We start from the raw sequence: 25,517 nt of genomic DNA, 5'->3' as shown, positions 1-25,517 counted from the left end.
AAGGCTGCCCAAAGGGTCTGTATTCAATTAATTTAAAATCGCAATTCTGTTTTCTCATCCATTCCAACCCCTGTGCATCTGCAACTTAAATCTTCATTCCAACAAGGTCCTAATGGCCAAAAGTAAATGAATGTGAGTTTCGGGTGAAGGTAAACACTAATCAGCATGTCACAAATAGGTTGATGCACCTTGATTTGTTTCTCTCTTCCGACTATGTCCCTCACTGGTTGCATGTTGTCGTGACATGCCTGCTAATGTCGCTTCACATCTCCAATAGTCTATTTATTTGTGTGAACATGCATGACCGGAGTAAATTTATTCCGTATAGTGGCATCACTTTGTCTCGTCTTGCCTTTTGCTCGCTAATGTTTGCATTATGCATTAATTGTTAATCAAATGAATGCAGCTCTGCTCATCTTTCTTTGGTAGCGGTAGGCTCATTAATTCTGATGTTTCCGCAGGTGTTATTGTTGTGGCTGAGGTGGATTTGAGATATTGCTTGTTTCATTGGGGGGTTTTTTCGAGTCTTTTTTATATTGAATGTTACTCCCGGGATGTAACACAATGATAATACAATTAAAACACCTACAGATTCGTCGCACTCTGTAAATGTAGCTTAAAGGTCCCATATTATACCCTATACACAGTTCCCCGACGTTCATTTATTGTCCGTTATCGGGTTGCGGGCCAAGCTGGAGCCAATCCCAGCAGTCAATGGGCGAGAGGCGGGGTACACCCTGGACAAGCCGCCAGTCCATCGCAGGGCAACAGAGAGACTGACAATCAGCCACACACACACTCACACCTACGGGCAATTTAGTGACACCAATTCACCTAACCTGCATGTTTTTGGTGGGAGGAAGCCGGAGAACCCGGAGGAAACCCACGCAGACACGGGGAGAACATGCAAACTCCTCACAGAAAGGCCACAAGTTAACGCAGTTCTCAGACACTAACAGGAAATATCTGTGACAATCTTTGGTCAAAACAGCAAACAGATGCTGCAGGACAGCGTCCGTCATTTCTGTCTGAAACAGCTCCGTCAGAAAAGCCTCCGAAAACAAAACCGAAACTACATTCATTGCGTGCACGCGCGCATGTGCATGCATGTTCACACACATCTTGTGCACGTTTTCGTACTGTGACGTCACAGTAAGAGGGATTTCTTCCAGAAGCGTTTCTGTACTTGATTACAGAAGTACACAAAATTTTGCTGTTTTTGGGTCCATAATGACCCAAACGCACCAAAATAGTGTTGAAACGTGGGAAAAGTGAGTGTCCATAATAGGGGACCTTTAAATGTAATAGTAATCGTAACTGCACTGTCTGTCTGTCTGTCTGTCTATGGTATCTAGTAAATAGGGCGGTGACAGTTGTGGCAAAACTTCCTCTCAGAGGCTACACAATCTGCATTACTATTGCGTATATACAATCATGTTGTGTGCGTGATTTGCTGTACAGCTCCAGTCAACACAATGAGGTCTAACAGGAGAGCATCCCAAGCGAAACTGACCTTTAGACTAATTTGTTTGGAAATGTTATCGTTCGTTTTATATTTAACGGCCTCATTAAAATGTTTACTCGTGAAGTGTTTCCTAATTTTCATCTCGCTGCGCTCCGCTTGCCTTTTGTTCTTCCATTTGTCTTCAATACAAAAGCCACTAATGAAAGATCGTTCGATACAGTAATCACCAATGGAGGGGCGGCCTCGATACCAAAAGCAGCATCAATAAATGACGATAGATCCTTTTGAGCATATTGCTCTCACATGACGTGAATCAATCAGCTGACAAAACCGTGCTCGCCGCCCCGGAGACAATGAATCCAATTGAGCTGAGCTGAGATTAGGATTCAGCAAGCAGCGCCTTACAAATAGCCACGCTTAGCCCAAAAGGAAACTGATCAGGCTTTCTTCTGGGGGACTGTGTTTTTTTTTTTGTTTTTTTTTTGCCTCTTGGGTTCCAGAATCAGCCAGTTGTATCACTGATGATGATGATGGAAGTGCCACTCAGTGGGATAACTTTCAAGTGATTGAGTGGGGCATTAGATTTTGTGTTTATTCAGGATCCAGGTGCAGATAACAGGGAGTTGATTACACGTTGCCTCTGCAAAGCACAGTGTGACGCCTCAGTTTAATCAGGAACAAAAAGTTAATGCCGCATTTTCTCATTTGTTAATGCGTTTATATCTGGATTATATTCATCATTGGCTGATTTGACCAAACCGCTTCCTGCGGATCTTTTTTTCTTTTTTCATGGAGGCGAATGATGACGAGGAGCAGTTCAAATTGAATTATGAGCATGAATCCCCTTATTGCACTGAAATTAATCGCAATTAACTCATTGAGTGCCAGCCATTTTCAGCTCAGCTATATGCTAAGTGTCCCAGTTTTTGAGTATTTTTCAAGATTTTCCGAGCCCTACAGAATATTCTTGACTACAACTATGCAAACATGAAAGATTAAAGTCTCCTCTTTCATTAGATAAAGAAAGTGTGTTCCTACCATTTTTCATTCTGGAGTTATTGGCCGTCGAAGAGAGGCAGATTTTAATGTCAGGGTTGGCAGTGAAAGTTTGGGTTTCAAAAATGTCTCTAAACGTCAATGGCACTCAAAGAGTTAATTATATCTCGTTGAAAATGAAAAAAACGAGTTTGTGATCTGAATTTTTGTTTTGCATCTTTTTGGAATTCATTACACTTTCACGTAATAATCGGAGCTGATGCTGCGTTGCCTGTTTTGTTTTTTAGATTTGGCGTTTAGAGTTGAGCACACGTGATCGACAGGCACAAAAATTACCCATCCATGATCTTCAAGATTCAGAGGCAATAATGGTCAGTTTGAGTGCATGCGTGTGTGTGTTCATACAGCTACTGTCAGAATGCAGCATGCTTTCAATACACTGACAACATTCTCAAGAAGGCCAAAACAGTTGAAAGTGAGATGGACTCTTTCCAAGTCTCCTCAAGTGAAAAATGTAGCCAAGGAGGTGGTAGTTAGTGCAACATAGGAATATATTCCTTATGGTAAGTAATCCTGTTTGAAAAAGATCACCTTCAACATGGTTATACTCCAAATAGTTACAGGTGAGAATACTTGCTAGTGTAAACTTCAAGTTTGTTGGTAATTGATGTTGGAGTTTTGGGTTTTACCGTCTGACCAACAGGTGAGCCACAACAGTTTTTTCATTTAGATTTCCAGATTGACGTTGAAATTGATGTCAAATACTGGAAAATGTGATATCTTTTTTAGATTAATGGTATTTACGTTTCACCTTGAAGTGTTCAGGAGTAATTCAATGTCAGAAATCAGCATCCAGTCACCTGAAAGATTCACATGTGTTTTGGGCCCATATTTGCCTCCATAGCTTAGCTTCATAATTTGTTTTAGACGATGTAGAGTGGCAGTGGAGTTAAATTACAGACGTTAGATTGTCTCTTTAATGTGTTTTTTTTAATTGCTGAGACTGTCAAACTTCGTGCTCTAAGGGTCGAACGTAATCACTCTACACCAATGTGAAATAATGAAGTATGAAGGGTAGTTGTTAAACGAGTGTGAATCCTCCCGGGAATCCTTACGAGATTGTACCCGACGCGTGCCATGAGTGCGAGGTGGACGCGCACCCACACGCCGCACATGCGCCCACTCACAAACAGTTGCAGATTAAACCCTATTAATGCATATTCAGAACCCAAGTGACATCCCCTGCGGTGTAATGAGAAATCTAGCAGGAATCTGAGGCTGATTATCAGCTGCAAATCTACTGCAATACCTGTAATCAGAAGAGATAGTGCAGAGGAGAGCGAGGGAAACGAGGAGGAACCCAGCAGCGACTCTGAGCACTAATTAAACCATACCTGCATTTTGTTTCCTGCAATCATCTGAACATGACAACGACACCAAGAGCCTGGGGAAAATTCATTCTGATGCTGCAGAAAAACATGCAGATTTCATGAATTGCTTTTTCTCATTGAATCCAGCAGACTCAAATGACGGATGAATAAACAATAGAGCGAGTTTCTGCTTTTAAATTTGACGGCAAAAAAAAAAAAAAACTCTGACAGCCACCAACCCGCCACAAACAAGTGTTGTTGTTGTGTCAGAGAGCAGATCTCTGAAAGGGGGGGGGGGGGCTAAATAAAATGAAAATCAACTCATGATATTCTTGTCTGCTTGGGTGTCAGAGGGTTAATCACAGAATTAACTCGTCTTCTTCCTGGGTGAAGTAATTAAGCAGTGCCGGACAAAACTCTTCACGTAATTGAGGCCGAGTAATGAGGAAGACGCGCGCAGTCCAGCGGGAGGAAAAATGACGGAGGGAGGGTCACACATTGGTAATTAGGAAAAAGGACTCATGATGGCACGAGAAATGTGGCGCTGCTTGTGGCACAGTTCTATCGCTGTGATATAAGAGCAGCAGCCGTAATGAGGACTTCACCCTCTAGTCGTAATAAAGCACCGCGGTTTGACTAAACCAGGCCAGAGTAGATTTATTCAATACACAGAAATAGATTGGAGGAGTACACACTAATGGTACTGCATTTAAAGAGTTGTCTTGTTATAGAGGAGGTGTCGGTCTGTGGGTCAAATACCATCGGGCTCACGTTTGATTTTTCCTTCTAATATAGACAGAATTAGTCAAAAGGTTCTAAATTCTTATGTCCTAAATGTAGTGTAAACATATTGCTTGCCTGCTCCTGTGCTCTCTCTCCCTCTCTCTTAGTCTTAGGTTCTGCTCAAGGTTTCTGCCTGTTAAAGGGAAGTTTTTCCCTTGCCTCCGCTGTCAAAAGTGCTCGCTCTCGTAGGAATAGTTGGGTTCTAAGCGTTCCCTGCTGCGCCTGTAAAGTGCATTGAAGTAACTTTCTGTTTTGGTCTGACGCTAGAAAAATTAAACAAATTGAAATCATATAGGAGATGAGCTGGAGAACAAATAAAATTTGGCGTAGCTGTACAGATGGACATTTACTGTTGCTGCATGTAAACTCCCAGATGATGGAGCAGCATTTACTTCATGGGCAATGATTGGCTATTCTTAGGTGTTTAAATGTAACAGATGTCGATATCAGGCCTTTGCAGCTCGCTGCAGATCTATGCATTTCTGCATAACAGGTGTTGGATGTTCGCTACAGCCCTCTCCGCTAACGTTGGTTTAATGTGCAGGACTGTGTCACCAGCGGTATTATCAGGACCGCTATGCTCCCCAAAAAGACCGCTTCTGTCTCCTCTGCATTTTCTGCATGGAGAGCACATGAATACGGCAAATCAATACAGAGAATAGCAATCACGAGAAACTGCTCGAGCGTCGGTGAACAGGCGCCACTCGCTGTTTAACGGAACATGCACGGCCTGCTTAGGCCTTGCTCAATTTATCGACCGCTGCAAGAAATCAACAGTGGCAAGCAGCTTAGCGGTTCGCTCCTTCCATAATAGACTCCATTCATACAGGCCTTTTATTCGGAGCAGCGCAAGGTTGACAAATGGACATAATGTCTGCCAGCCTGGCTGGGAAATTATTTGATCCCCCCCTCCTCCTTTCTCCCATCCTCCCTTCACGGGTAATTCTCACTGATATGTCTTGACGCTCCGAAGCATCAAAAGTAAATTCACTCGTCCTCGATTGCTGTTCGCAACCCTCAGAGTGCCAGGAACGATCTGCCTTATATGCACGCCACTGTCATCCTTGAAGAGAACGAGAGCACAGAAAGAGACAGAAAAGGGCCAAAAGAGGCTGAAGCATAAAAGTATCCGAGAGCAGATCAGAGAAAAGTTTGCTAAAGAACTCAATTAGCTTTCCTTAATAGTAATACAGAAGTGTGTGTGTGTGTGTGTGTGTGTGTGCGCATGCACTGCATCATAATTTCTAAACCCCAGATGGTAAACTGAAAAGAAAATTGTTTGTATAAATCAGCCGTCCATTTGTTTGCAGCGAGTAAATGCATCTTCTCAGGGTGACAGTCTTATTATCTATGAGCAAATATGTCCACTGGTTCTCAAAAAGTTGAGCAAAACACCATTAACCACGCAGTTCCTGTTTACTCGCTTCAAAAAGGGGACCTAAAATAGAATTATTCTAATCCCGCGTGAAGATGCAGAGCATTAATAACGGGAGCGCTTTAAACATTTCAGTCTCGTGTTGTTAATCTATCACCCCCACTTCCAGAGATGGGCTGCTCCCTTTGGGGAAATAATTTACCAGTTGTAGATCTTGAACAGCAGATGAACTATGCAATCCTAGAAAATGTTATTTATCGCTTTCATGATTAAATTTGATATCTTGGTGGAGGGGCCGTCATGGTGTGATCAATCACGTCCCACTGGCTTCAGCTGGAGAGGACCAAGTAGCAGGTGTTGCTCACTCCAGCTTGAAATGCTGTTGCCGTGAGCATTGGCTAGCCAGCAGGAAATCACGGAACTCAGCTTTGTCCAGGTTTGAAAAAAGGTAAACACCAAACCTCTTATTTTTATGCATAAAATATTTTAGGCATCATAGAGATTGAAGTTCATTCATTTATGAAGGTGAGCAGCAGTAAAACAGAGTACATGTGTGTGAATGAAAAGGTCCCAGGGGGGACAGTGAGGTTACAAGGAATAGAGTTAAAGAAGGTCGAGGACTTCAGGTACATCGGGTCAACACTGCAGAATGATGGAGAGAATGTGGAAAGGAGGGGAAGAATCGTGTGCAGGCAGGCTGGAAGGGGGGGAGGAAAGTATCAGGTGTGCTCTGTGATAGGACGAAGGGACAGGTCTACAAGACAGTGGTGAGGACAGCCATGATGGACGGCTTAGAGACAGTGGTGAGGACAGCCATGATGGACGGCTTAGAGACAGTGGTGAGGACAGCCATGATGGACGGCTTGGAGACAGTGGTGAGGACAGCCATGATGGACGGCTTAGAGACAGTGGTGAGGACAGACATGATGGACGGCTTAGAGACAGTGGTGAGGACAGACATGATGGACGGCTTAGAGACAGTGGTGAGGACAGACATGATGGACGGCTTAGAGACAGTGGTGAGGACAGCCATGATGGACGGCTTGGAGACAGTGGTGAAGACAGCCATGATGGACGGCTTGGAGACAGTGGTGAGGACAGCCATGATGGACGGCTTAGAGACAGTGTCTCTGAGAAAAAGACAGGAGGCGGAGCTAGAAGTGGAGGAGATGAAGATGCTGAGGTTCTCCTTGGGAGTGACCAGGTTGGACAGGATTAGAAATGAGACAATAAGAGGGACAGTGAAGGTTAGACGTTTTGGAGACAAGGTCAGAGAGACCAGACTTTGATGGTTTGGACATGTCCAGAGGAGAGACAGGGACTATATCGGTAGAAGGATGCTGAGGATGGAACTGCCAGGGAACAGGACTAGAGGACAACCCAGGAGAAGATACATGGACGTAGTGAGGGAGGACATGAGAGTGGCTGGTGTTGGGGAGGACGATGCAAAGGACAGGGTGAAGAGGAGAACATTGATCTGCTGTGGCGGCCCCTCAGGGGACAGGCCGGAAGTAGAGCAGTAGAGATTGACGTTTATTCATGCATTCTTTTCGTTTATGCATCTGGTCCTCAAACTGCAACAACATTATTGGTGCTAACAAACAAACAAACAAAAGCAAACCTCCCTCGACTAAGACGTTGACTGGTTAAAATGTTTCTGATCGAGAAATGTCCTATGATCGAGAGGTTGGCGGTTCAATTCCCGGCTCGGGCACATGTGTACACTGTCGTGTCCTTAGACAAGACACTTCACCCACATTGCCTGGGCGCATGCGCACGCAGCAGACTAGTTAGTTAGAAAGTGTAACTGCTGTAAACCAAATTGCCCTCCGAGGGACAAAATCAATAATTAGTATTTAGTATATGTGTTGATTGATGCTTCAATATTTAGTAATGATTTATGGTACAGCCAGTTCAGACAATAAGCCATCCATGTAAAAGAGAGCAACACATTGCCCTCTGGGAGCCCGCTTGAATAAATCCTTTCACCTTGAATGGCTGAGTATCGGAACAATATACACACATTTGCATTTCTTGATGAACTGTTTTAAAGCCAGCGGCACAAGAGGCAAGAAAAAGGATGACAGCCTTCCTGTTATCATCGAGGAAGCTTTTAAACCCAACAGAGCGGCGAATGAATATGAATCGCTGGCAAACGAAATAAATTTGGATGCACTCTGAGAGGTGGCGGGGAATGCCAGTGCATTAGTGTCACTGTGACGCTTTACGTTCAGCGCAGCCATGGCAACAACACAGTCGGAAGTGTAGGACAACAGGAAGTCGATATCCGGTGTTGAGCACCAAATGAACACGGCGTTTAAGCACGTGTCCACAACATGTGTCTATTCCATCACATTGCTCCACCTGAGTTTACCTTCCACCGCGGGCATATGTGATCAGGAGCTCTTTGGATTACACTGTCAAAGCCAAGGCTTGTTTTGAAGAGGCTGAAATCGGCAGAAGCCCGGGAGAATGCGGCGGCTCCTGCGATGAGTCTGATGATCGTCATCTCACTTCCCTGGCAAATGCGATTAAAAAAAGGAGCCGCTATGTAAAGTTGGGATTAGCAAGGTTTTGACAATCTCCGGTAGAAAGTCCTTGAGCTACATCCCGAGTGTGCGTGGAAATCGATGGGTGGGTGCAGGATGTGGACCTGAGCTAAGCTACGCTAGGGCACTCTTTCATCTTCCACACGCAGGCTGCACTCGGCGCTTTAACCACAACACGGCTTCAGAGAGGACGCTCTTTGCAGTCGGAGATCACGCTTCTGCAAATTCAAATTATTGTCCGGCTGTGATGGACATTTTGGGGAAGTGTTCAAGCCGCCAAAATAGGCTCTATGTTTCGGGCAAAGGTATCATGGTCAATATAACGACTGTCAGTGAGTTTGAAATGCTGAAGGCCGTATCTAACATGAAATAAATATATATATATATATATATATATATATATATACACACACACTGTGCAACAATTATGGCTGTCAAAACAGATTATGGACCAATATAGTGTCAAATATGTGTTTCCTATGAGAACAAACGTAGTAATATAGTTGTGCCTTCGCTATTCGAGGCTGGCGTCCACCGACTGCCTGCACGCATTTAGTACACCGGCGGGTTTGCTTTCCTCTCTGTGCCGTCCTGCAGTTTTATCCGTCTCACCTCCTCATCTGGCCAACCGGCCCGTGGGCTGCCATTCTCAGATGGTTAATTATCTCTTGTCTGAGCTGTGACCGCTGTCCCTCGGGGGGGCAACGGCATAACGCCGTACCTATTGAACTTCCTTGCAAGCACACCGGAGTGTCCAACCACCTGGCTAATAACGATTCATGCGGCTGCCAATCTGGCTGAGCCTCACCATCAATAATTCCTGCCTGCAGGAGAACATCAATTAAGAAATGAGGGTTTCCCAGCATCGAGACGCAGGCCAAGTATCATCTGCAGCCGCTGACTGATAAATGTTCAACGTCACCAACAAATCAATTGCAAATCATTGTTTAGGTCGTGACACTCTGATTTGATGCTGCTGTCCCGCCTTGGAATATAAGCATATCCGTTAGATATCTGGACAAAGCAAAGTCGTGTATTAGTGTATTAGCAGTTTACTTTGACTTCTTAGCTATTTGGAAAGATCCTACTTCAACTAATGTGAAAAATGCTGCCTGCTCTGATTGAGAGGGTATGGCGATGAATTCAATAGCAGAAATAAATGACTATAACGTGTGTGTGGCTTGAAAAGCCGAATAAGGGCTGAAGATTTAAGGCGATGCGGCTAAAAGGGTCTGCGAAGTAATGGATAAATTAAAGAGTTGACATTCAGCTTTTGTCATTGCAAACACGATCAAGCCAAATGATAAAGCTCTAAGAGCATACATAATGAGTTCTGTATTTGTCACCTTTAAACTTTATTTAAATGGACACAGTTGGAACTTCATGATCGGTGTACATAAGGGCTAGTTTACTTTACAAGGCTCCGGGGTTATGCTAGACAATAAAAGGTTGCTACTCCAACCCCCCCTCCCCTTTAACACCATGTTGATATTTTGCCACAGATCCTACAAATCCCTTTAAAATGTCTTAATATTCATGGTGGAGACAGGCTCGGACTCCCTGGGTGGCAGATTGAGAGTCAAAGGCTGCTTTAATCACGCTGAGCAGTGGGGGGTGCCTCAGAGCCCCTAATGGCATCAGCAGCGAGAACAGAGGATGTGACCGGGGGACAGACTGCCAACCAGAGGCCAGGGTGATTATTTGCAATTACCCTGATTACTGAGCCCTTCATTTGAATGACTAAGGTGAAATTCATTTGGTATTACTACCAAACTGAGTTGTAAATGTTCATTAAAACAAGAACAAAGGCCTAAATGTGATCCTCGCGAGGAGACGAAGGCAGTAGGGATGTGAGCACGAACGCGCGAGAAAATGTGTGCGAACGAAAACACATTTTATTTGATGACGTGATGAAGTGCTGCTTCTTCTTTTGGCGTTTTGCCTTCCCTTGTTTTTCTGAAACTGAAACAAAAGCGAAGGCTTATCGCGTTTGATAAAAACCCGCTTTCATCGCCCTAGTTATGCCATCTGTGAAAGTCAAATTCCCAAATACACCGGCTATTGCTAATTCTCCATGCGTCCTCAGACAAACATTGCTGCTCGAGAGCACCGTGTCGAGTGATCAATCACATCACCTCTCTGAACCCGCTACGCAATTTATTAAACGCTGAACAAATGGGCCGGCGCCGGCAGGCGGCTGTTCCCAGGGCCATGGAATGTAAATCTAAGCAGAGTAACAAATTAGTCAGACTTGGCTCCTCTTTTTTTTTCCTGTTGCATACTAAAATGGCTGCTGGCAATGAAAGCAAGCCAAGGTAGACGTTAAACTTGCAAAGGTTATAAGAGGCATTTGTATTTGTAGGCAGACAGCCAGAAGTGTTTGCAAGCGACACATAATGGTGTTATAAAACTGAAGCGCTGTGCTAATCATAAAGGTACAAAAAAAACAATCTTGTTCTCAGGTAATTTGGATTTCATTATAACAAAACTTATTTTTGCTCGCTTACATTTTTTTCTTCTTCCAACTGTATATGCTAAAGGAAAGGAGCGCATAGATTGACACAAGTTATGGACATCTTCCAACTTTCTGAAATGTATGAACCAAGGAAAATAATAATGCGTTGGTTTTATATAGCGCTTTTCTGGACACTTTACATTGTGCATTATTCATTCACTGGTGAAGCTACTGTGGTTGCCACAGCTGCCATGGGGCAGACTGACATGAGGGAGGCTGCCAATTTGCATCATCGGCCCGCTAGACCACCACCGACATTCACTCGCTCACTACATTCACACAGGCAGTGTGGGTGAAGTGTCTTGCCCAAGGACACAACGACAGTGTACACATGTGCCGGAGCTGGGAATCGAACCCCCAACCTCTCGATCATAGGACGACCCACTCAACCACCTGAGGCGATCCAGAATGATTCTTCAGAGTGCGGTGTAGATCATCGCCCTGTGTTGGCCGGACTGTATATTCAGGTGTCTATTACTAATACAATGCAAAAACAGGAGCTAAAATAAAAGTTTGTCTATACAGAAAGGTTTTTTTTTTTTGAATCTGTCAAAACATCTCAATATAAGTTGCTTTTGGTCTAGAAATAAATACGGAGGGTATATTTAAAAAAAAAAAAGAATGTGGAAAAAACTTTTAAAACAAGTTGGTGAATGTTTTCGCTTCCGTTTCCACGGAACGACTCACAATGGTTCTCGGGCATCAACTGTTCCACATGGGAAGAGCACTCGTCAGACGGCTATCAGCGTTCCCACAACCACTCCCACATAGTTGCCTCTATGCTCCCTGCATTATCAATAAACGGTGGCATTTGATATTTATTGTCCAAAATCATCTCATTTTAACCCTTTATAGGGCTGCTTCTTCTTTTTCTCTTTCTTCTTGTCCCCTGAGGGGTCGCCACAGCAAATCAGCCTTCTCCTCTTCACCCTGTCCTTTGCATCGTCCTCCCCAACACCAGCCACTCTCATGTCCTCCCTCACTACGTCCATGTATCTTCTCCTGGGTCGTCCTCTAGCCCTGTTCCTTGGCAGTTCAATCCTTCTAGATATCTATCTCTCCTCAGGACATGTCGAAATCATCAAAGTCTGTCCTCTCTGACCTTATCTCCAAAACGTCCAACCTTCACTGTCCCTCTTATTGTCTCATTTCTAATCCTATCCAAGCTGGTCACTCCCAAGGAGAACCTCAGCATCTTCATCTCCGCCACTTCTAGCTCTGCATTGCGTCCGGGGTTAAACCCATCCTCTTGCCCATAGTCAGCTGGGATGGGCTTCAGTGACACCTGTGACCAGCAAGGTGGAAGTGTGGCCGTAGATGAGACAATTGGCAGGTAAAGCTAGAGGACCATCCGGGGCCTTCGAGGAGAAGAACAAGTTCAGTTTTAGCAGCTGTTGAGTGTAACGAGTTGTGGAAGCGTTCTGCCATATCTTTGAACAAAAGTTTTGCGAGTTTATGTTTAGTGTTCGCAAATCCAGTCTCAGCAATTGCTACGTTGCTATATTGATGACAGCCTATAATAAAAACTATAAAAAAATATTCCAGTAGAATGAGATAAAAATGCATTATTTCTTCTAAAAAAACAGATTACCTTTTTTTTCTTTTTATTTTGTGCCAGTTTGAAACATATCTCAGGAAGCAAGATAGCTGTGGTAATTGTTGGAAGACTGAGTCACAAATCACAAAAGTAGCCGGCTCATAATTTTGTCCTCAGTACTCATCACGGATGGAAATGGCATCACAAGACTCTTTTAAGATGACTACCAGCCCCACAGCGATGGTCCGACCCAGTCGTGAACTAGCCGGTATCTTCTGCAAACAGGCGTCCACCTGAAATTGCTAAATGTTTGAAATCCCTCTGCCGTTTCCTCTATGCCATATGAGAAGAGCAGATTTTCCCCACTACCCCTCCTCCCCTCAGTGTTAACACTCCCCAAACCTCACCTTTCATCTGGTCACTTAAAATTCATAAAATGTGACTCAGTGATTATTTCTTAACACATAATGCCTCCGACAGCTTAATCATAGAGCTGTGCAGTGCAAAGCGAGCCGTCGAATCCTCTTTTGTGACTCTGTAATTGCATTCTTAATTTTTAGGAGGTGAGAAATACCGATATGGCAGCACAGACCTGGCGTCACATGAGTTACATTGTTGTGGTAAAGGAATAAGGGATGGGAGGGGCTCTCGTAATAAAAAAAAAGCATGTCAGAGATGGTCCACAAATGAAGGTCGAGCATAATCGTCCCCTAAACTGAAACGCATCTGGAATTGTTTGGAGGCAAACGTGTTGCAGTGGAAAATTAAATGAAACTGTTGGGTTTGAATATGGGAGAAGCTCTTTGTGATTGGCTTGCAGAGGATCATCAGCTGCTCATTCATTATTGTTTGTCCTTAAAATGTGATGCTTTTGCTCACGATCACAGTGTCAAATGAAAAATCGACAATGCATTTAAGAGCAAAACAAAAACAAAAATGAATAGTCATGAGAATGTCTTTCTGCCCCAGAGAGGCAAAAAGCTCCTTTATTGACCTAAACGAAGCATTAGAATAATAAAATGTGACGTTTCATGGAATTTATTTACTATGTTTGCCGCTTACATTAACTTCTGAGCTGATCTTATTTGTGAAGAAGAATCAAACAGGAAGCTCAGATGGGGCCGTCGCTCTGCAGGTGCTTGGCCGTAAACCATTCATTTATTTTCCAAACCGCTTTGTCCGTTACCAGGTTGCGGGTCGTGCTGGAGCCTATTCCAGCAGTCTACAGACGAGAAGCAGGGTCCACCCTAGACAAGTCGCCATGGTTCATCGCAGGTTGGCCACAAACCATTTAGTTTTATTCATACTGGAGGATGGAGGAGTGAAAATTGCATGACAACCCACACAATAATCATTTGCACAGTTAGGATATCCTCAGGGTTGAGCAGAAGTCAGGAGATTGTCAGCGTTGTTCCGCCTGCACAAAATTCCATAAACACAAGTCGGGTACTATATTATACTTAATATAAGTTATTGTATGGTTTCTAGAAAACCAGGCTGCTGAAATGGAGGAAATTATTTCAAACTATTTCTTCCAACCACACAAAAACTGTGAAACCATACTTTAAAGGCCTTTATTAACTAATGTTCCGCCTACATTTAGAGCTTTGGTTTCCTCAGAAAGAAAACATTTCTGAATAATGAATGTTTCGCCCCATTTCTTGTCTTTTTTAAATGGCCGTACCTGAAGCCAATCAGGCGTTCTGGCTCATGGATGTGCAGAAGTTTAATTCATTCAGGGATGAATTGTCTTTCTTTTGTCTTTCTTCATCTCTGATGCAAACCCAAATTGTGTTTCTTGACAGATTTTCAGGTAAGGTGTTTATGGTCCAGATATGTTGCCTTCAGTTCTCTCAAATTTTACGAGCACACCCGTGGCCTCAAAACTGTTGCTTCTGGAAGAGTCCAGCCTTTGGCAGCCGTCAGTAAATCCCGTATGACCTTGTCAAGGTCGTGCTTTTGAAGATAACAAGATTCTGTTGTGATAGTAACAAAACAGATAAGAAATATACATTTTTTAATCAAATATTGATTTTCTTTCTATCTTGCTTTCAGGTGTATGACATCAAATTGACTTTGCAGGATTGCAGAGACACATATTTTTCTAAATAACAATTGAGATTAGTGGAAAATACCAGACAATGAACATTTGCTTAACTGTAAAGACTTATAATTTTGTTTTACTATTTTTTTCATATGTGGATGAACAGGTTTATTGTAATTCATGAGATTAAGAATTTTCGTTAATTTTGACAGATTTTACAACACACTGTAAAATATTTGTATCATACATAACCCTGCATTTGGAATCTAACACTACAATTAGTAACATACTAAACATGCAAAGCCTAAATATAAAAAATACACCAGCATTTGAATTTTGATTTAGAATTTGTATAGAAATTGTTTTTTTTTTACACTGAACTCATTAATTCATTTTGCATGGTTAATACCAAATGTGTTGTAGTATGAAATGTAATACAGCACAAAGTCTGGGTGTCACAAGGGAAATGGTAATTATTCCTTCCTGGGTAAAATCAAGACTGTAATCAAGCACAGGGCAGAGTGTAATTACTCATCTGTCTCCCAGCGATGACATCACTGCTCATGAATTAGGGGCTTCATGGTGACCTGCTGCTGTCAGAGGTAGTCCTCATGCCGACAGCACCTGGGCTACGCATGTACATGAGTGGTGTACGCAGAAACAGCAGGAAATACACAGGGATACAGTTGAGGGAAAAGATGTCAAACCTCATTTTACCCCCATGTTTCTGAAATGTATTTATAGTACACAGTGCCTTGCATTAACCTGACAGAAACGGCTTAACATGGCAGAGGGGGAAATGTGTTGCTTTGTACCTGGTGGCCATATTTGTGGTTCATCTGAGTATCTGGAAGACAATAACTGTTAAGAACTTAGTGTTTTCTCTGCAGTTTTTGGTCTAGGTCTAAACTATTTGCAGTATGAGGCTGCATTTTTTTATATACCTGCTAAGACTGTCATCAGACTAAAGTTGGATTGCTTGCTTGTCTATTCATTTGCTGTATTACTCAAAATGCAGAGATTCTGATGAAACGCCTAGAGAGGAAGGGTATGAAATAGGTTCTGAATTTTTTTGCAGAGTAAGAACACGTTGATGAATCACAGATGTGAGCGTCAAGCATTTGTACGTTCAATTTAAGACCACATTTGTGCATACTGTTTGTGATTGAGGCCCAATATCTTCATTTATGAAAATCCCTGCAAGAATCGGTAAATGGACTGCACTTAGAAAGCGCTTTCTGCACCTCCGCTGAGCCCAAAGCGCTTTACAATTAAGCCTCACATTCACCCATTCACACACTCAGTCACGCTCCAGTGGGCGGCTGCTGCCACGCAAGGCGCTGCCAGGCCCACTGGGAGCAATTTGGGGATTCAGTGTCTTTCCCAAGGACACTTTGACATGCGGACAGTCAGAGCTGGGATTCGAACCACCAACTGATCACTGGACGACCCACTCTACCATCCACAAGGACTTGGCTTGGGGACTGGAGGGTGGCCGGTTCAAGTCCAGCGTGGACCAAAAGTGTGAACTGGTAGCTGGAGAGATGTCATTCACATCCCGAGCACTGCCCTTGAGCAAGGCACCGCACACCAAAAAACCGCTTATGGGGCTGCCCTTCACACGAACATCTCCATTACCTGCTTGTCTACAGGCAGTGTGTGTGTGTTTAATATATCGAGCGTAAAAATAATTTCCCCACTGGATATTAATAAAGTACTGTACATTATATCTTCTGCTCATACTCATCTACAGAAGAGAAATACAGCATGTGTATGAATTCAACCCGATAGAAATACGACATCTTTTGAGTTTTGGTATCAAGACAAATAGCTAATGACGTGTAAATGTTTGTGAAGGCACACGGATTGCTAACCTCACCACATCAGCTGTCGAAAATGAATAGATCCACATCCACAGTGCCCGACTTCCCTCGCTGAAATTGATTTACCTTTGTGTCCCAGGCCTGTCGTTATCATGGGCCTCTCAGACAGGCCTGCTATGATAGCTTAGGGGAAAGTGGAACAGAGGTGGCAGCAGGTGCATGATGGAGAAGAGCTTCTTATCACCAATGGAGAGATCAATCACTTCCCACACAGAGGAAAAAAAGGGGGGAAGAACGCAGGAGCGAGGAGAGCTTATTTCTTTCCCACAGGAAGTAAAAGGTTTTACTCACCACAAGAAAAAAAAATAAAAAATACTGAGCTGATTCAGTTCTGATAAAATAGCCTACTCTGAAAATGTTAACAATAATTTACTGGACCACTGTTCTTGATTAATTGCAGAGCAGAGTTGAAACAGACTCAACCCCATTATTACGAGACCCTGAAGTGAACAGACGATTCTCTCCAGACAGAGTCTAGACTGTCAAAACTTCAGAACCACACTGGTGGACGACATCTTGTGTAGACGGATCAGTATAAAGGAGCTTGGTGTCTGTAATGTCGTGGTAGGAGAGAGTGTAGCCAGCCAGCATAGGATGGACAGCGATCCTCGCTCCACCCAGTTCTAGTCTCTTCTGAAAGTACGAGTTAACTACTGCCATTTCCATCTTTTGACAAAGTCCACCACCGTCTGTCCTTCTAGGTTCCTGTCCTGAATACCAAACTTGTCCATCACTTCTTCATCTCCTCTATTTCCTTCACCAACACACCCATTGAGGTCTGCTCCAATCACGACTCTCTCACTGCTAGAGATGCTCTGAACCACTTCATCTAAGTCAGTCCAGAACTTCTCCTTCTCCTCTAACTCACCTCCTACCTGTGGAGCGTAAGAACTTCTCCTTCTCCTCTAACTCACATCCTACCTGTGGAGGGCAAGCACTTCTCCTTCTCCTCTAACTCACCTCCTACCTGTGGAGCGTAAGAACTTCTCCTCCTCCTCTAACTCACCTCCTATCTGTGGAGCGTAAGAACTTCTCCTCCTCCTCTAACTCACCTCCTATCTGTGGAGCGTAAGAACCTCTCCTCCTCCTCTAACTCACCTCCTACCTGTGGAGCGTAAGAACTTCTCCTCCTCCTCTAACTCACCTCCTATCTGTGGAGCGTAAGAACTTCTCCTCCTCCTCTAACTCACCTCCTACCTGTGGAGCGTAAGAACTTCTCCTCCTCCTCTAACTCACCTCCTATCTGTGGAGCGTAAGAACTTCTCCTCCTCCTCTAACTCACCTCCTATCTGTGGAGCGTAAGAACTTCTCCTCCTCCTCTAACTCACCTCCTACCTGTGGAGCGTAAGAACTTCTCCTTCTCCTCTAACTCACCTCCTACCTGTGGAGCGTAAGAACTTCTCCTCCTCCTCTAACTCACCTCCTATCTGTGGAGCGTAAGAACTTCTCCTCCTCCTCTAACTCACCTCCTATCTGTGGAGCGTAAGAACTTCTCCTCCTCCTCTAACTCACCTCCTACCTGTGGAGCGTAAGAACTTCTCCTCCTCCTCTAACTCACCTCCTACCTGTGGAGCGTAAGAACTTCTCCTCCTCCTCTAACTCACCTCCTACCTGTGGAGCGTAAGAACCTCTCCTCCTCCTCTAACTCACCTCCTACCTGTGGAGCGTAAGAACTTCTCCTCCTCCTCTAACTCACCTCCTACCTGTGGAGCGTAATAACTTCTCCTCCTCCTCTAACTCACCTCCTACCTGTGGAGCGTAAGAACTTCTCCTTCTCCTCTAACTCACCTCCTACCTGTGGAGCGTAAGAACTTCTCCTCCTCCTATCTGTGGAGAGTACCAACTAACAATACTCAACATGTCTATCAGTCTATCCGACACTGGATTCTCCCCTAGAACACTCTGCACCAACTCCTCCTTCAAGATAACCCCTCCTCCATTCCTCTTTCCTCTCCTCCGTTATAAAACAACTTGAATCCTGCTCCTCAGCTTCTAGCCTTGCTTCCTTTCCACCTGGTCTCCTGGACACACATCAACCTTCCTCCTCCTCCTCATCATGTCCACCAGCTCTCTAGCGTTTCCCGTCATCGTCCCAACATTGAAAGTCCCCACTGTACTCTCAGTCCTAAACTCTTTCATTCCCTCTTCTCTTGCAGCTGATGCACCCGTCTTCCTCCTCTTCTTCGTCTGTCTCCAACCCACAGTAATCCAATTTCCAGCAGCGTCCCATGGGTTAACAATGCTGATGGTGGTCCTTGTTAACCTGGGCCTTGACTGAACCGGTACGAATTTCATATTTAAAGTTGATTGCATGTTATATTATGGCAAAGTTGTACGCCGGATGCCGTTCCTACATTTATCCAGGGCTGGGACCGGCTCAAGGGAGACACTGACTGTGCTGACCTAACTCCTCTAGGCATGCTACCCGTGCTTTTAAAAGGGTCCCATATTATACCCTTTTTCCACAAGTTAACGCAGTTCACAGACACTTATATGAAATATCTGAGCCAGTCTTTGGTCAAAATAGCAAACACATGCTGCAGGACAGCGTCCCTCTTCTGTCTCAAACAGCTCTGTCAGAAACGCCCCGAAAATAGAACAAAATTCATTGCACGCAGCTTGAATGTGCATGCATGTGCACACACCTCTTGTGCACGTTTTTGTACTGTGACGTCACAGTAAGAGGGATTTATTCCAGAAGTGTTTCTGTGCTTGATTACAGAAGTACACAAACTACGCAGGATTGACTGGATGGTTTATTTTGCTGTTTTTGGGTTGATAATGATCCGAAACCACCAAAATAGCGGAGAAACATGGGAAAAGTGAGTTTTTCATAATATGGGACCTTCAATCCATTTAATGATCCATGAATTTATAAAGTGCTTTGATGTTACGTGACACCACAGCTCGCTTATGAATGCCTCCCCGCAACTCCATGCTGGCAAATTGTGAAAACCAACGAGCGGCACATTTGGATAATGGCGCGACTGTTGTGGTCTCGGCTTGTGTTAGGTTCGTCTGATTGTGTCTCTCTTTTCCCTCCCCTTTCTGTTCCACTCTACCTGCAGTGTGTGTAGCAGGAGGTGTGGCTGTTTTATTCTCTCTCCTCCTGAGACTGGGCAGACGAGGCACACCTGGCTACAATTGCCATCAATCAACCCTCTACAGAGCTCAGGTTTGCCGAAGAGGAGGCGAGGGTATTGCAATTGAGTGCGTTTGTCTGTTTGCTTGTCTGTCCGAGCGCATAACTCAAAAACCAGTAACCCAATCCACTTGAAATTTTTACACAAGCAAGGTTCTGTCCTTGGCTCGGTCCTCCCCGAGAATGGCGTTGATCTGGATCTGGATCCAGATTCTAGAATTATTACCCTCGCCGAAGAGGAGGCGAGGGTATTGCAATTGGGTGCGTTTGTTTGTTTGTTTGCTTGTTTGTCTGTCCGAGCGCATAACTCAAAAACTAGTAACCCAATCGACTTGAAATTTTTACACAAGCAAGGTTCTGTCCGTGGCTCGGTCCTCCCCGAGAATGGCGTTGATCCGGATCTGGATCCAGATTCTAGAATTATTTTTACATCTGGAATTGTGCCTCTGCTGTAAACTGCCACTTTAAGAGGGAGGGACACGAATGGCATGATGAGAAAAAGAGGGAGGGACACGAATGGCATGATGGGAAAAAGAGTCCAGAAGGAGACTTGTAGTACGTTCCGGAGCAGCAAGCTAGAGCAGGTTTGGCCCCTCTAATCCGGAAGCCCTGTTTACTGTCGAAAAGTCGATTGGAGGCGAGGGTCTGCAATCTCTGATTGTCGTTTTCTCGTTCTACCTGTTTCACTAAATGCTCTAAAGCTATAACCCCGTGTCTGTCTCTGTCTCAGATGTCCAGAACTAAAAACCATCCTGGTAATGACCATGATCCTTCGTCTAATATCTCTACAGCTATACTTTGATTCACAATGTTCTTTATTCACTACAGACCTCGAGGTTTAGACAGCTGATGATGTGCTGGTAGAAATAAGAGGTCAGAGAAATAGACCAGTAGTCCCATAGTAGACACCCATTCTGCCGGATCCTATCAGCTAGCTATGGGAGAGGGCAAAATTCAAACAACTATATGCATGCTCACACTCACAGCTACAGAGAATTTGGCGACCAATTCACCAATATTCCATGTTTTTGGAAACATGGAGTTTGGATGTTCTTGATGTTCACTAGTTTCGTACAATGATTGATCATTTAGAGACGTTTAGGTAGAAAATGATTATTATTAAATATCCATTAGGACCAAGCGTACTGTGCATTGAGTTTGTCACAACATTAGTGGGATGCAAATTGGGTTACATAAAGGTGTGCCAATAATTTGTATGCCTTGCATAACAAAGATTGTTTGTCACCTGAATCTCGTCCATGTAACTATTCAAGTTCAAAGCAAATTGTAATGCACAGTACAATTACTGTAATGAAGTCTTCAAAAAAATTCAGATTCAACCCACTTTGAGTGATCATGCCCAAATCACGCACCTTTATTACCTCAAGGGTAAATGCAGCAACACAGGAAATAATTTAGAAAAATTACTAAAAGAAAAGGACAAATATATATATGCTGTAGTTTGACAGCAACCATGAATAAAAGTGCAAAGATTTCCTCCTATCTGCATTGCTCATTAATGACAAATGACTTTGACTCTCTTGTTGCTGGCACATACTTTCTTGCAGATGAAAAAGACTGTATTGTCCAATATTTGCTTCACACTTTCTGTGCTGCCCAGCTGCTTATGCAGTCCACAAACATTACTGTGCGCTGAGAGTTGGAGCCAAATGTGGAAGGACACAATGCCCAAGGGTGATTTGTTTAACTTTGAAAGGTTCTTTGGTTTGTGTTTTATTTGCTGCAAGCTACACAGCGGCGGATCATCTAGCACAGTCTCCCAAGTGGGTAACAGCCAACAGAGCCTGGGCAAAGCACGTGGGTAGAGAGGAACGATAGAACCCCCGCCACCACCAGGGAATGAACGGCAGCCCTAGTTAAGCAGTGCAAGCCAGGCCAGCCATTTAACACAGAAAGAAAAAACTCCACTGGATAATGTTTTTTTTTCTCTCTTCCTTTAACTCTCTGGGGAGTGAGATGTTGTTCAGGGAACGAGTTACATGTATCTCATGAATCATATTAAAGCATCTTTAATCCTCTAACGTGAGCATCTCAGGAGGGCGAGGTTGCAGATGAGGAAGCACAAACTAAAGCGGTGACAGTGAAGACAGAAACAGTTGGGGGCGGGAGAGGGGCCCGGGTGGGGGGGGTAAACCAGGTAGAAAAAAGAGATAAGCCAGTTGCTTGGTTCCTGTCCTGTGAGCTGTCAATCTACACAGTGGGATGTTTTTCTCAGTGGGGTTATGGCCAAAGAGCACAGGTAAGGGCTGCCTTCTTTAGTTTCTCATCCATCCATCGTAATCCAGGAAAAATCGGTGCGGCGGAGATCACATGGGTCTGTGAGGGATCAAATCCGCTTCAGCGAAAATATAGAGACGTAACAGGAAGAGGTAGATCGGAATTAAAGACTTGACAGTTGCAAAAAAAAAAAAAAAAAATCCAGGGCTTGGGCTATAATCCCGTGAATCACAGCATTCCTGGATGGCAGTTAATGGCAGATATACCAGCTTCAAAAGAAACACATGTTCACCAAGTAAAAAAAGCGGTTGCATCATTTACTTCTCTGAAAAGCAGGCCGGGTGATGAGAGATCCAGCAGGAAGGATTCAAGGTTGCCTTTAAGGGAGATGGGAGAGGCAGAGATATCTGGCGTCTCAATTTAAATTGTCGTCGGCTATTCATAATTAAGGAAACGCCTCCCGCACCAGGCCAGAGTACTCCCCGGGTCATATTTCAAAGCATCGTGATGTATTTTGATGTGTAAATTGTTTGCCCCTTTGCTGGTGTGTCGATAATGAATTCTTAGAAACAGCCATGGTAACAATTCACGCTGCAGTGTGGTATGACTGAAAGAGCATGTTGTGAGTTTGGATTCAACTCTGATCACAATTTACAATATGATAGTCCAAATTAAAGAAGGGACGCGCAGACAAAAACATTAAAAAAAAGAGATGGGATCATTTTTATTACGCTGAATGATAAAGCTTGGATGCTGTATTTCAGGTAAAATGAATGGAACGCACCCCGACAGGTTGAAAGTGGAGCCCAGGCATCAACATTCTCCTCCATCAATGCCCCGCCTATTTCTTCAGGTTCACAACAGCCCCCCCCCAGTGTATGGATGAACCAAATGTTATTAACATGTCCGTATTTTCGAACACTTTGAAGAAGGGGATAATTGACACAGCATCAAAGACTCCGAAGAAGAAAGAGAAGAGTAATGTGGCAAATTTCTGATTATTAGCTGAAGTAAAACAAGAGGTTAGCTCCTGCATCGCATTATGAGGAAGAGGACCCTGCTTCAGCACACCCAGGTGGGAGGAATACACTTTCACAACTTTGATGTCCTCTCCTTGCTGGTATTTTGGCGTGGAGGAAAAAAACAAGGCGGGACAACTGTAGCTGCTTTAAGCTAGTCCATTATAAGTTTAGGAAATAGTATAAGAAGAATGTAGTGCAGAGCATGAGCGGACAGCCATCCACTCCGGAATAGTATTTACATATATTGATTAAAGATTTAAAAAAATAAATAAACTACTGTGTCAAGCATCAATCAGACTCCGCGACTCGCCTACGGATAAGCGGTGGAATATGGATGGATTATTGTTCATGACTTCATTTGTTAAATGCTGCAATTACTTTTTCATTAATTAAAAAAAAATAACTAAATCAGTCAAACATCTAACGTAAACATTAGTTAAAATAAGTTATAAAAAAACGGCATGACTTATGAGAACATTTATGCTGCAAAGTTTGTCATATTATCAGGTGGCACAGTTTGTCCACTTGCTCAGTTTCCCTGCGTCAGCGTTATAGCAGAGGCTAAAAGGCTCAAAGATTTGGAGCGTGCTGACGCCGACCATTCTGCCGGTAAGGTTCTTAGTGGGGAGAGCGGAAATGGGAATAAGCCAGGGCGCCGTTGGTGGTTGAACAGATTCACCGCTGTCCTTAAACCGACGGCACGAACCATTTACCACGAGGAGCTGTTGAGCAACACGTACAGTAAATGAGGGAAAGGTAAAACCTGAGGGATTTCTGAGAGGTCACAGTGAAGTGAAGCAAAGCTGCATCTTAAACTTCTGTTTTCGGTGCGTTTCTGACGGAGCTGTTTGAGACAGAAAAGAGGGACGCTGTCCTGCAGCATCTGTTTGCTATTTTGACCAAAGACTGGCTCAGATATTTCATACAAGTGTCTGGTAACTGCGTTAACTTTTTTAGAACGTAACCCCCGCGGAAAATAAGGGACTACTGTAATAGGTTGTTGTCACTTCCTGTTTCATCAAGTTAGGATTTAAACTTCAGTGGATACATTGTTTTATTTTAGGTGTTCGAAATGAACGAGATGCCAGCATCTAGAATGGGTCACAGAGTTTTTGAGATACTTGTTCCAAATCCAGAAAGCGATCGCTGAACCTTTCTATCAATTAATTGCCACCTTGGGTTTTATGAGTGTTATTCCTGTTCCTCCTGGCCTTAATAATCCACATTTACATGTTTTTGTAGCTGTAGCAGCTTTGCCCCCCCCCCCCCCCTCCCCCTCCCAAACGAATCAACACAGACACTGGTGTCTTGCCCTCAATGCTGCCTGTGCCGGATGAACAAAGAAGCGGCGCAACATAAGTCGCATCGACGTAGGAAAGTGTGGTTAAAAAAAAATAACGAAACCAGATACCTGGGGAGGGATTAAAGCGACAAAGTGGAAACAAGTGCGCTGTCTGAGACATGTGCATAAATACTCTGCGTTTCATTGTCGCAGAGACCAATCCTATTTGGAGATCACACACACTTTCACCGCTCACCAAGATAACAGACGCTTTTAAACAACCGACAGGAAGACACGAAAGCATGAGCTCGGAGAGCAGAGAGTGGAGATGATCAAATGAGAGTATTCTTGCCTACATTTGTTTCAAACACAAAAGATAAACAGGGGAATCTGAATTTGAGATTTGTGAAGAAAAACAAACAGCAAGTATTGTCACTGATCTATCTGGGGAGGATGTGTCCATTGTTAAAGTTTTAGGAGCCTGATTCGCTGCGTGCTCGTGCGCTGCTTCAGCCCACACCTCCTTTAGTGTCTAACACTGACGACACCAGCCGGCACAGCTTCGCTTCCTGATTAAAGCTAAGTGAGCACTTGCTGTAATCCCTGAATCCTTTCTCGTCTCGCTGGGATTTAGGTGAGAATGATTTCCTCTCAGCTCAGAGATTTTCAGCTTTCTCCCTCTTTGTTTGGGATGACATCTCAATGTTTATTCAATCAGTCGTCACAAGCGTCACAACTGGCACTATGGCGATATCTAAGTGCCTGAAAACCTGCACAGTCGCTGCAAAGGTCAATGCCAAGCTGACACCGGTTGAGCCTCAGATTCGGCGTGGCATTATGCAGGGCTCTTATGGCCAAAGCACATTTTTCAGGGAGCAACATTGTCTTGTTCGGCTTTTTTTTAACTGGCAGAGCATCACCATTATGGACTCATTTTCCAAATGTGAGTGTCGCCATGGCAATATCCTCGCAAACACAACCCACTCCAGACAAAATGTGTGTTAGTGACTCTTTTTATCCTCTTTATAGAAGCATCATGCTAATTACTCCGCTGCACTAACATGACAGCAGGGCGAACGGTGCCTTTGGAGAGTTTAGAGATGGCCGACAGAGCTGTTTATTGGCTTGGAAGTGTGATTTATAATGCCTCAATGGGACAACTAATTCCGTTTGTGTGTGTGTGTCTGTGTGTGTGTGTGTGTGTGTCCACTAGGGAACAGCTGAGGGGACATTTGACTGAAGTCTTAAAATGTTTGTTTGGAATAAATAGGCTTGACTCCTTTACTTTATTCTAAACTCCAACCATGTAGCCCGCA

The sequence above is a fragment of the Brachionichthys hirsutus genome, chromosome 14, assembly GCF_040956055.1.
Source record: "Brachionichthys hirsutus isolate HB-005 chromosome 14, CSIRO-AGI_Bhir_v1, whole genome shotgun sequence".
In the NCBI taxonomy this organism is placed as follows: domain Eukaryota; kingdom Metazoa; phylum Chordata; class Actinopteri; order Lophiiformes; family Brachionichthyidae; genus Brachionichthys; species Brachionichthys hirsutus.
This window is presented reverse-complemented; position numbering follows the sequence as displayed.